Source organism: Benincasa hispida, unplaced genomic scaffold (genome assembly GCF_027475165.1).
Source record: "Benincasa hispida cultivar pf3 unplaced genomic scaffold, pf3_genome.v1.1 HicScf63, whole genome shotgun sequence".
Lineage (NCBI taxonomy): Eukaryota > Viridiplantae > Streptophyta > Magnoliopsida > Cucurbitales > Cucurbitaceae > Benincasa > Benincasa hispida.
This window is the reverse complement of record NW_028326745.1, coordinates 2,529-15,261: the sequence shown is the minus strand read 5'-3', so window position 1 is coordinate 15,261 and position 12,733 is coordinate 2,529. Positions and strand designations below refer to the sequence as shown.

Sequence of the window (12,733 nt, the reverse complement as noted above, 5' to 3'; positions counted from 1 at the left end):
ATGCTTTGGGTGTCAAGGCATGCTTAGAGTTAACTAAGGTATTAATGAGTGGCCGGCATAAGCACATGCACCTAAGTCGGGGCAAGAATGTGCCCTGAGATGCGATGACCAAAGGAGTACAACGTTAGTTTGGGGATGCATTGGGCAAGAAAGGAGGCTTGCATTGCATTGATAAAAAACTGAAGCATCCAGCTTAATCACCCAGTTAGTGGGTTTAGTGGCTTGATTAGAGGCCTTAAAAAAGTATTAGTGGGACATGTGTGAGCAAATCTGATCATGCAACCTCTAGTATAAAAAAGGAGGTCAGAATGGAGAGCTCTGTTTGTGTAATTTACTCATGAAGTTTCTGCCAAACTAAAGCTTGATTAGTGTGAAGTTGGTCTACGGCTGCTAGGAGAAAATTATCATGGATTTGAGCTGAAAGCTGAAGAATTCCACAAGTGCTAAAAGCTCTCAGGTTACTCGGGCAGGTTGGAAGAATTTGAAGATTCTTAGCACATAAAAAAAAATCAGTGGCTGAAATTTTAAGGTAAGATAGTTAAGATGTTTAAGAACAAGTTCTTAGAAGGAAATTTCGTGAGATAATGTCTAGAATTTAAGTTATATGAGCTGGAAGTTGAATCTAGAAATCTGGTTGGATGATCAAGTAGGCAGCTACAGCCCAAGCATAAGTGCGTGCGTTGATGAAGGCACACATTGGTATAGACAGCCATTGGCTAAGGTGTGTACGTGGGGTTAGCGTGAGGCTGCATGCGATGGTTGAGGCATACTGAAGGTTGCGACCACGAATGCTCATCGCATAGGCAAGGTAGGCACATTCTAGCGTCAGTGAGCACCGTGTGCGTGCTGTCACCCGCCAACCTAGCTGCAAGGTAATATTTGGTTAAGTATGGTGGTGTGTTGAATTTACCTAAGTATTGACGATGCGTTGAGCATGACAGAGTATGATGATGCGTTGAACTAGGTTTAGACTTAGAATATTATGGGAATGTTCTATACAATAGGGTCAATCTGAATATTGAAGTTAAGCTCAAAAGGGAGCTAAAGGTGTTAACCAAAGGTTCCTATTATTTCCACAAGGCAAACATGTACAAGGAAAGCCTACAACCCTTTGAGAAAGTAACTCAAAGACAGTGAGTTACTAGTTTCTATTAAATTGAACTTGATTTGATTCTCATAAAGTAAGACGTGTAAATCTACTAAGTTTTTCAATGAGCTTTCAACGCATAGCTACTCACTTTACAGAAATGTCTACCTTTCAAAGATGTCTACTTTTTATAGAACATGCTTTACATTGAGTAGCTTTCAACGCATGCTTGGTTATGATTTGATGGTTGGACGTATGGGCCCCTTTCTTTTTTAAAAGCTTGAGTTTGTATGTGAAGTTGAGCATGCCTTGTGTGAGTTGTACTATGAGTTCTTAAATATCTTTTTCCTAGTTCTCAAAACCCATTTTAAAGCATATATGTGCTGAATTTTAAAGGAAATTTATGATACATACTTGGGTTTGAAGGCTTGATAGCATGTTTTATTAAAATTCCATGAGTTTAACCATTCTTTGATGATTTGACACTTATGATATATTTTCTACTGGAATGCTTTATGCCTGTAATTGTTAAAGTTTATTTTAAGTAAATTTTATGACATTATATTGAGGAAACTCGATACTAAACGTGTGAAGGTATCCCAGTCCCCTGATACCTAAGGGATGACGGTATCTAGGGCATTGAGTAGCCTAGAGGGCTTGACCACGTCCATGTAGGTTCGATATTGACGACGCTGATTGCATTGAGATTACTCTGCATCGGTTAAGGCATTCAACTTTGAGTGATCGAGCAAAAGGACGCTCATTCAACTAAGGCTAAAGGATGATTTTTTTCCAAAGTATGTGATGATGTTCGAGGCTTTCAGGATTTCTAAAGCATTTTCATCTTATGTTTTAATGCTTTTAATGTTTGTTGAACTTTGAGTTTATTAAGTTTCTATTCGGAATACGATTATGTTTTCATAGGTTTGGACTAATCGGAATTCATCACCTCCACTAGGAATTAATCAGCCGATGATGTCTTACAAGTCTTTGTTCGCCCAATCCATTCTTCTTATATATTTGGATAGCCAAGTGGTAAGGCATCGGTTTTTGACAACTCACTTCGATGTTATCAATTTCCCATGTGCGGGATGTGATCCTTAATAGTCCACCGTTATCTTGTATTTTCATAGTTAATTCTTTCCGGGGTCTCTCATTATTGAGATAATCAAATTAGACTCAACTGACTCCTTTAGTATGGAACATTTTCTTTTCCAAGTGAAATTTGACGTCGAAGATGTTCAAAGGAAAGATTCTCGTATTGGGCATGACTAATGTAAGTAACTAAAGACCCTATCGATTCATGTGAATAGAAGGATTGAACATTAGAATATTAGTAAAGGCGCCTGAGTCTATCAATTTCTCTACTCCGACGAACTAGACCGAAGCATCGGATTCGGGCTTGATGCACCAGCTCCACTTCCAGATTGAAGTTTCTCATTAGAAAATAATAAAGCTTAGTTGGGATACCTTATTATCATTGATAAGGAAGAAGCTTCTCGGTCCTTTGTACCTCTCTCGATTGATAGAAAGACATTCGGGAGCTAGTGAGATAGGTTCTACTCTGACGTTCGAATGTGGAAAATGATTTTGGCAGGAGGAGATGGTGGAGTAAGTTTTAAGAAGTCATTCACTAGGTATTTAGCTCACTCTTTCCAATGTTTTATTCTATTCCCAGGTAGCGGTCAACACCCTGGTGCCTAGCTGATTTGCCAGTCTGCCATTCAAGAATCAAGATCTCTAGAGGACCCAGAGCATAAGAAGCTTAGGTGGATAAGCTTGTCTTGTTTATACAAACTCTCATGTATATATTTGAGCTAAGGGTAAACTCATGATAGGTTTCACTGTTGTGTTAACTGTTTTGGCATATATATATAGCATGTGCATCTGAATTAGCTATGTTTGTTATTAAGGAATATTTAGTTGCTTGTATGCTTACGAGATCTTTATCAAGCTCACAAAGCTTGAGAGTATGGGTTTCTAAGGATGAGATGGGCAATGGATGTCATAAAAGAGTTGATATCTACTGTCTTCACATCTTCTTTTAGGTTAAGGAAGTAGCCTGGGAGGGGATGTGATAGTATGTGTGATGGATAGATTGTGTGTGAGAGAGAGAGTGAGAGTATAATTTTATCGTAATATTCTGATAGAGAGCCAACTCGATTGCAAACTATTCTGTAGATTTAAAAACAGAAAGAGAGGGTAATTACCCTCTCCACTCTCCTACTCCCCTACAATGTAAGGGAGTTTAATTTAATTTAATTTAATTAGATAAAACAATTTAATTAAATAAAATCAATTAACTAATTTAAATACTTAATATTTATTTATTAATTTTAATCATAGTCAAATGTGCATCTCTCATATAACTTATAGTTTTAACATGAATCTTATTCATATTAATTATAACCTATAGTTTTAATATAAATCTAATTTATATTAGTTTTAACATCTCTCAAATATTAATACTCACATTATATAGTTTAATTTTGAATCTAATTCAAAATTAACTCTATATTATAATGTATATTAATTGTATCATATATAATTAACATTATATTATTTTGTATCATATACAATTAATTCCCTTTGAAAAAAATTTAAAGAGTCCTTATTTAATCCATTTGCGAGCTAGTAGAGAGGGACCTTATAGTCTCCAACGATATGAGATTACTCAATTAAACTCTTTAATTAAATTAATCAACATTCATTAACTATGAGATGTTCCACTAAAGACCCATAATTGCACTCCTATTAAATGTAGTATATTTATGTGTCCACTAAATTAACCATATTTTGTAAGTCAATTCTTCACAAATTGTTCGTAATTACAGTTGGGTCAAATTATCATTTTGCCCTTGTAGTTACCTCTTGTATCACAAGTACCACTGATCCTCTAATGAACAATTTTGTTTATGGTCCAAACATAAACAAAGCATTTCCTGGGCCAGTGAGAGAGTAAGACATCATTGTTCAAGTTCCGAAATCATCACTTAAGGGAACAATTTGTCTAATTTCTCTAAAGTCAGGACGAAGTGAATTCTATCTCGTGAAGTTATATTCCCAGCTCCTCACTCGGTGTTGTTTCTATTGGGGTTGATGTCCTAATCTTGTGGGTCTTGTAGTTTGTAATTGTAATATACAAACGATTTATTTATTTAATAAAATATGAGATATTTTATACGACATTTAGTAACATTAACCCACAAAACCAATACACTAACATCCAAGGTTATATTATGTAGCTTAAACATATATGTAGAGATATACAAATGGATTATGTTTAAGTAATAATCTAAATGGTCTGTAGTAGATGGATAAGGCTGGATACCTTATCCTGGTGACACTATGAATACGACATGCTTTGTAAATGTTAATTGTAAAGTGCTACAAATGATTTGATCTTGACCATTCATGTAGAGACATGTGAGCGTGTTAGAATTGGTGTCCTAAATCTCTTGTATTCTCGTAGTTTGTAAACATTATATAAACAAATTGTTATTAATAAAATATTTGTTATTTTATGAGCATACACTCAATCTAATAAACTAAGATCCTAGGTTATTTTATGTAATTTAAACAAGTATGTAAAGACATACAAGTGGATCTTGTTGAAATAATAACCTAAACGGTCTGTAGTAGATGCATAAGTTTAGGTACCTTATCCTAGTGACACTACGGATATGACCCGTTTTGTAGATATTACAAGAGTTGGAAAGTGCTACAAATCGCAATTCATCATCTCCACCATGAATTAATCGACCGATGATGTCTTACAAGTTTTTGTTCGCCCAATCCATTCTTCTTATATATTTGTATAGCCAAGTGGTAAGGCATCGGTTTTTGACAGCTCACTTCGATGTTATCAATTTCCCATGTATGGGATGTGATCCTTAATAGTCCATCATTGTCCTGTATTTTCCTCTCTTTATTGAGATAATCAAATTAGACTAAACTGAATCCTTTAGTATGGAACATTTTCTTTTCCAAGTGAAATCCGGCGTCAAAGATGTTCAGAGGAAATATTCTCGTATCAGGCACGACTAATGTAAGTAACTAAAGATCCTATCGGTTCATGTGAATAGAAGGATTGAACATTAGAATATTAGTAAAGGCGCATGAGCCTATCAATTCCTTTACTCCGACGAACTAGACCGAAGCATCGGATTCAGGCTTGGTGCACCAGCTTTGCTTCCAAATTGAAGATTCTCATTAGAAAATAATAGAGCTTAGTTGGGATACCTTATAATCATTGATAAGGGATAAGCTTCTCGGTCCTCTGTACCTCTCTCGATTGATAGAAAGACATTCGAGAGTTGGCGAAATAAGTTCCACTTTGACGTTCGAATGTGGAAAATGATTTTGACGAGAGGAAATGGTGGAACAAGTTTTAAGAAGTCATTCACCAGGTGTTTAGCTCACTCTTTCCAATATTTTATTCTATTCCCAGGTAGTGGTCAACACCTCGGTGCCTAGCTAATTTGCTAGTCTACCATTTAAGAATCAAGATCTCTAGAGGACCCAAAACATAAGAAGCTTAGGTGGATAAGCTTGTCTTGTTTAAGCAAACTCTCTTGTACATATTTGAGCTAAGGGTAAACTCGTGATAGGCTCCTCTGTTGTGTTAACTGTTTTGGCATATATATATATAGCATGTGCATCTAAATTGGCTACGTTTGTTATTAAGGAATATGTAGTTGCTTGTATGCTTATGAAATGTTTATCAAGCTCACAAAGCTTGAGAGTATAGATTTCTAAGGATGAGATGGACAATAGATGTCATAAAATGGTTGACATCTACTGTCTTCACATCTTCTTTTAGGTTAAGGAGGTAGCCTGGGAAAGGGTGTGACAGTATGTGTGATGGATAGATTGTGTGAGAGAGAGTGAGAGTATAATAGAGCCAACTCAATTGCAGACTCAGATTTAAAGAGAGAGAGGGGGTACTACCCTCTCTCCACTCTCCTACTCCCCTACAATGTATGGGAGTTTAATTTAATTTAATTTAATTAGATAAATCAATTTAATTAAATAAAATCAATTAACTAATTTAAATATTTAATATATATTAATTAATTTTAACCATATTCGAATGTACATCTTATTCATATTAATTATAGCCTAATAAATCTAATTTATATTAATTTAATATTTGAAACTTATTCAAATATTAATACTCTCACATTATATAATTTAATTTTTGAATCTAATTCAAAATTAACTTTATATTGTAATGTATATTAATTGTATCATATACAATTAATTCCCTTTGAAAAAAAAAATTGAAGTCCTTATTTAATTCGTTTGCGAGCTAGTAGAGAGGGACCTTATAGATCTACAGCTATAAGCTCCAACGATATGAGATTAATTAATTAAACTCTTTAATTAAATTAATCAACATTCATTAATTATGAGACACTCTACTAAAGACCCATAGAAGTGCAATATATTTATGTGTCCATTGAATTAACCATATTTTGTAAGTCAACCCTTCACAAATTGTTCGTAATTACAGTTGGGTCAAATTATCGTTTTATCCTTGTAGTTACTTCTTATACCTCTAGTACCACTGATCCTCTAATGAACAATTTTGTTTATGGTCCAAACATAAACAAAGCCTTTCCTGGGCCAGTGAAAGGGTGAGGCATCATTGTTCAAGTTCCGAAGTCATCACTTAAGGGAACAATCTATCCAATTTCTTTAAAGCTAGGAAAGAGTGAATTCTATCTCGTGAAGCTATGTTCCCAGCTCCTCACTTGATGCAGAAGAAAAAAGGATCAAAGATGGATGGCTGCAATAGATGAGAAGTTATCAATGATAGTGAAGAACAAGACTTAGATTCTTGTGGACAGACCTCAAGGCAGGAAGGTAATTAGCATTAAGTGGGTGTTTATAACCAAAGTTAACGTTGATGGCTCGATCAACAAAAAAAAGCTAGACTTGTGGTTAAAGGGTATGCTTAAGTCTTTGGCGTTGATTACTCCTGACACTTTTTCTCCTATTGCTAGATTAGACACAATCAGGTTACTGCTTGCAATAACTGCACGAAAAGGCTAGAAAGCGTTCCAGTTCGATGTCAAATCAACTTTTCTAAATGGTGTCTTATAAGAAGAAAATTATGTTTTGCTAAATATTTGCTAAATATCGACTTTGTGAAAAGTCTATTAGAAATAACCTTGTACATTAAGCACAACGGCATTGACATTCTTATGGTTTCATTATAAGTTGATGATTTACTGGTTATAGAAAACAATACAGATCATATTCAAAATTTTAAACAATAGATGATGAAGATGTTTGAAATGACGATATTGGGTTCATGTCCTACTTTCTTGGCGTGGAGATTAAACAAGGGCAAGATAAAGTTTTCATATGCCAAAAAATGTATGCAAAGGAAATACTAGAGTTTTAGATGAATGGGTGCAAGGCAACAAGAACTCCAATAAATCAGAAAGAGAAGTTGTGCAAAGAAAATAGTGCTGACAAAGTTGATGAAGAGTTAAATTAGTTGCTTTATGTATCTCACAACACCAAGGCTGGATATTTTGAATGTTGTAAGTATTTTGTCTCGATTCATGCATTGTGTAGGTGAATTACATCTTAAGGTTGCCAAAAGAGTGATACGATATGTAAAAGGCACAAGTGATTTCAATATTGAGTTTACAAGAAGCAAGGAGTTCGAGCTGGTTGGTTTTTCTGACAGTGATTTGGGATGATCCATTGATGATATGAGGAGCATTCAGGCTACTATTTCACTCTTGACTTTAGTGTTTTCTCACGGAGCTCGAACAAGCGAAAAACCGCACACTAATCCACTGCCGAAGCAAAGTTTATTGCTGCAACAGCTACTATCAATCAAGCTTTATGGCTAATTCTTTTTTATTTGATCTTGACTTGGAGTAGAAGAAAAGCATAGAGATTCTTGTTGACAACCAAGCTGCTTTACTATTTCTCATAATCTTGTATTTAATCTTCCCATCAAATTATTCTTCTCAAGGGAAGTACAAAAAAATGGAGATGTGATTATGGTCTACTGCAAAACAAAAAATCAAGTTGTAAACATTTTAATAAAACCATTACCTGCTTGCAAGTTCGAGTTTCTGAGGTCAAGACTTGGTGTTTGCTCATGCTAAAGCAAAGACGAGTGTTAAGAAACTGCTTTAGGACTGAAACAAGCCCATGCTTGTTCTTTTTTCTTAAGATGATTATGTCAAAGTTCGTTCCTACTTTTTCTAGGAATTAGTTAGTTTGTTCCTATTTTAAGAATTAGTTGTTATTCATGCTCTTTAATTGAGGAGCAAGTTTAGGAGCACTTTGTTAGTTGATTGTTATTTTTAAAATATTATTATATTTTGATCATTTAGTGAATGTGATTTCCATCTTTCTACCTCAATAGCTTTAGTAAATAATAGGTTACTTCAGCCTTGCAATTGCAGAGTATTGTTATTTTTTCACATGGAGAAACAACATTTCACTCTCTGCTCAAAGCACTGTACTAAAATGTTGCATTAATATTTAAGCAAGTTTAATAGAGTTCTTTTATGATGATCAGGAAGCATACTCCCATTGAACATCGCCATCAAATCAATCATTTTGGTCGTACTCCCCTTTTCGAATCATTTCAGTGCTTATGATTTGGTTATAGTAATTGTGTCATGCTTATTTGAAAAACCATCGTTTTCTTCATCACTAAATTAAATCCTAGTACGCTTATGATTTAACAACTATAGTTGCCAAAATAGTAGGTTCAAGTTTCGGCAATTTATCTTGCAAAGATACACACCATATGTTCGTTGAAATGCCTCAGTTAGCTATCTTGATTCTCGTTCTCCATTCCTGTTTTGACACTTCTTTCAACAATGACATGTTTGTGGAGCCATTAAGACCTGATTTTTTTTCCATTGGCGGAATTTTACTTCATGAGGAACTTTTCAATTTTGCGAAGGGTAAATGTTTGCAAAGTCAATTCATCCTTTGTTTATGACATTGGTAAATATCCGATCTACTATGCTGCTCCTTAGTTAATGTTTGATCTATTTCTTTATGATGTTTCGACTTTGATAAAATGCGATGATGTAATGAACCTTTTGGAACCCTTTTCTTTTGTTTGTAATCGGTCTTTACTTTCTTGTTGAATAATCAGTTTAAATTTTCGAAAATCTACCATTTCATTTGTAATTTTTCTTCTAACATCTGGAAAATTATGACTTATATGTGGCTGCTGGTGGACCTTTATTACTTATGGCAGGAAAGTGTGTTCATAGAGTTCACAGTTCTGGAAATTATTCAGCTCTTGCCTGTGCTGATGATGAAATTTACAAGGGGATGGAAAAAAAAGGAAATTGGGCACGAACCTGGGCTCGCTTGTTGAAGAATCTCTTGATTTTGATCTGAGAAAATCAAGGACTCAAATGGAACTCAAGAGATCCCTTTAAATTCAGATTAAGAAGAGGGTCAAGGCGCAATATGTGAATGACTGAATGGTATGTTGTCGGACTTAATGGGGAAACTGATTGCCTGCACCACAACTCTTCAGAATGCTTACGACTGCATTAAAATTTACTCAAATGTTGATATAATGTCAAATGGTCGGTTGATCTTATTTGAATCTATGGCTGAAGAGCTTTCTAATGGTAATTTTGATGTCAATTCCAGTACTTTCTCCATATCAAGTTCAAGAAAAGTACTCATTTTACCAAAGCTAAAGTTGAAGGTTCTTCAGGAAGCTAAGATAGTTGTGGAGTGTGTTTTTAGTCCACATTTTTCCAAGATATCTCAAGGCTATCGTAGTGGAAGAGAACACTCAATAAACACATAACAGTAATGGAGGACAAGATAGAATATCCCAGATTAGTTGCTGTTATCAAAAGTATACACGTGGCTGGGGCATTGTTTGGAGGTGTTAGGACAACAAACCTCCAGATATCTCCACAATGATATGATATTGTTCAAAGTTTGGGTATAAGCTCTCATGATTTGCTTTTGATTTCACCCAAAAGACCTCATACCATTGGAGATTGTTGTCATCCCTTATAAACCCATGCTCATCTCCTTATGTAGCCAATATGGAACTTTGATTGCATTTCTAACCAGGGGTTTCCCAAAAGGTCGCTGTCTTCCACAAGGGGGAGTTCTGTCTCCTATATTACAAAACATGTATCTAAACCTCTTTAACTAAGAATTTTTTAGATTATCAATGAAATATGAGGCTATTAATGAATATAGTAGTGCTGGTCTAATGGTTCTGAATATCCAGGTGAGGAGAAAGATAAATAAGAGGCAGTATCATGTTCTAAAGATGTTGGTCTTAGTTTTAGGTTTAAGATTCTAGATTTCATGCAGAAGTCTTTGCATTTTGACGTTAATCATCAAAAGGAAATGGCATCATGTGGGGAGACTCACGAAATTGGCTTTCTTGGTTGTTTGGTTAGAAGAAATGTGTAGGAAAGTCCTGTGAAATCTGTCCACAAGTTGAAGGAAAAAGTTGAGCTATTTGCTTTACAAAAGCAGGAGACTTGGAATGGTTGGATAGTCTGGTTGGGAAAGAAATGGCTAGCTCATGGTATGAAGAAGGTTAAAGAGTCGGAGATCAATCATTTAGCTCAAAATAGCTCTTCTTTGAATCAAATTTTTAGTTTTCGTAAAGCTGAAATGGAAACCAATCACTGGTACAAGGTTCTATTGAAAATTTGGATGCAAAGATATAAACGCAAGGGCTGCAGAGAGTGAAGAAAAAATGTTAGCATGCAGTGGAACCTTCTCTTGACTCCTTCCTCCTCTGGAACTTCAAGATTCCTTTTATGAATTCCAAAGGTGTGTGGAATAATATATTTCTTCTTAGACAGCTTCTACTGTTGCTGTTTTACCAAATAATGATCCTTCCGTTAAACCTACTTTCATAACTCAGATTATAGCTCCAGTCATTCCATCAGAAAACGACTACTGGGATGTAGGTCAGTCACAAATAAAGGGTATCCATGCTCATCTCTTTTCCTCATCTTAGAAGATAACACCCAAATTATTGACTGGTTTTTAGGAGTATATCGTCGTTGGTTTACATGGGACAACAACAATTGTTCTAACTTCAGCAATTTGATCTTAGTTTGCGATCAAGTTTGGAAATCATGTATCCAAATGCTAGCAGCAAAGCATTGTATACACGAAAGTAAAATAGAAAAGAAGTTCGACTCAGAATTGAGTAAATTTTACTCCTCCCCATGAATAGAGCAAGAAGAAGAGAAAAAATTTCAGCAGATACCCATGGTTTAGACCATGATGAGGCACTAAAGTATGGAATTTCATATAGTGGTTTGTGTTTGCTATATTGCTAGCTAGAATGGTTAGCCAATCTCGTCCTTGCAATTGTTTTGTCATTCGGTATTGGGTGTTTGGCTCCTGCACCAAGTGTTTATACTCTTGGAATATGTTAGAATACCTCTCCTAACTAGAATAAGATCTCGAAATATAAAAGATGGAACTACCAGATAAACCAAGTATAAAGGTACTTGGAACCTCCCCTCGAGTATACTAACTTAAGTCTTAGATCACTCAACAATGGTCTGTTTCCCTCTATTCCTCCTCCCTCTGTTTATAACTAAATATACTAACTAAACCCCCTTACAATATTGAATTCTTGAATTCGATCCATCCTATAGCTTGAACAGACAACGGTTCGGGTTATGCATGCAACATTGGAAGGATTTGTATTTGGGTCACATTTCCTTGCAATCTGTTGACTTTGGTGCATGGAAGTGAGTGGTTTTTGTTTTGTGTATGATCTCATTTGACTTGTGGATTATTGGGATAGATTTGCTGAGAGAAACACCATGACTGGGCCTTCATGGTGTTGATTTGTGTTAGCATTATGATTTTCTGGTCTCAATGGTGTTTGAAATCTTAATTGGATTGTTTGTTGCACTGATGGAATACTGTTAAAACCAATGTGAGGACCAGGTTAGAACAACATTCAATTGAATGGGTGCTGTTTATACCGATATCTTGTTGGAAACCTTCCCAATTGTTCGGAATATTAGTATGAAATTTTGAATCTTCGATCTCCCAGCGGTACATGCTAATTACTATTGAGCTATACTTGCTTTTGACTATTTTGTAGGTTGAAGAAATTATAACAAATTCTTTGAAAATGAAAACGAATGCAACTTGGCTCGACAAGGATTTTAACAAATTCTTTTTGTTGAAAATTGTGTTTGTGTTTTTTTTTCGACCATTGCAGTAAGAGTCAGATCAATAGATTAAAAATTGTATATATGTATTATATGTTTATATGTAAATTGATATACATGCAAATTTAAATTCATATATATGAATTAGATTTATTTTTGAAGGAGTCTATACAAATTTTATTGATCAACTTGAGCATAATTCAATATATTAAATCTGTCAGTAAAAGTTTCTTAATCTTTTTAATGAGTATCACGTCAAATACGTACAACTTATTATAAAATAGACCTAAAAATTAATTGGAAAAAGTATATATAAACAAAGCATTGTTTTCTTGTAGGATCTGTGAGTGGCTCATTGGCATAGACATATATCTTCGGAAAAAATCAAAGATTTGAATTCAAAAAAAATAAAAATAAAATAAATAAAAAGACATGAGACATTCTAATTAATACCCATTTCGAA

The 12,733-nt window shown here is 34.7% G+C and overlaps 1 pseudogene; it reads left to right on the top strand.

Annotated features, from left to right (window-relative positions):
- Positions 1–8,643: 8,643 nt before the first annotated feature.
- LOC120068095 (nuclear intron maturase 4, mitochondrial-like) lies at positions 8,644–12,172 on the top strand (annotated as a pseudogene).
- The last annotated feature ends 561 nt before the right edge of the window (positions 12,173–12,733 follow it).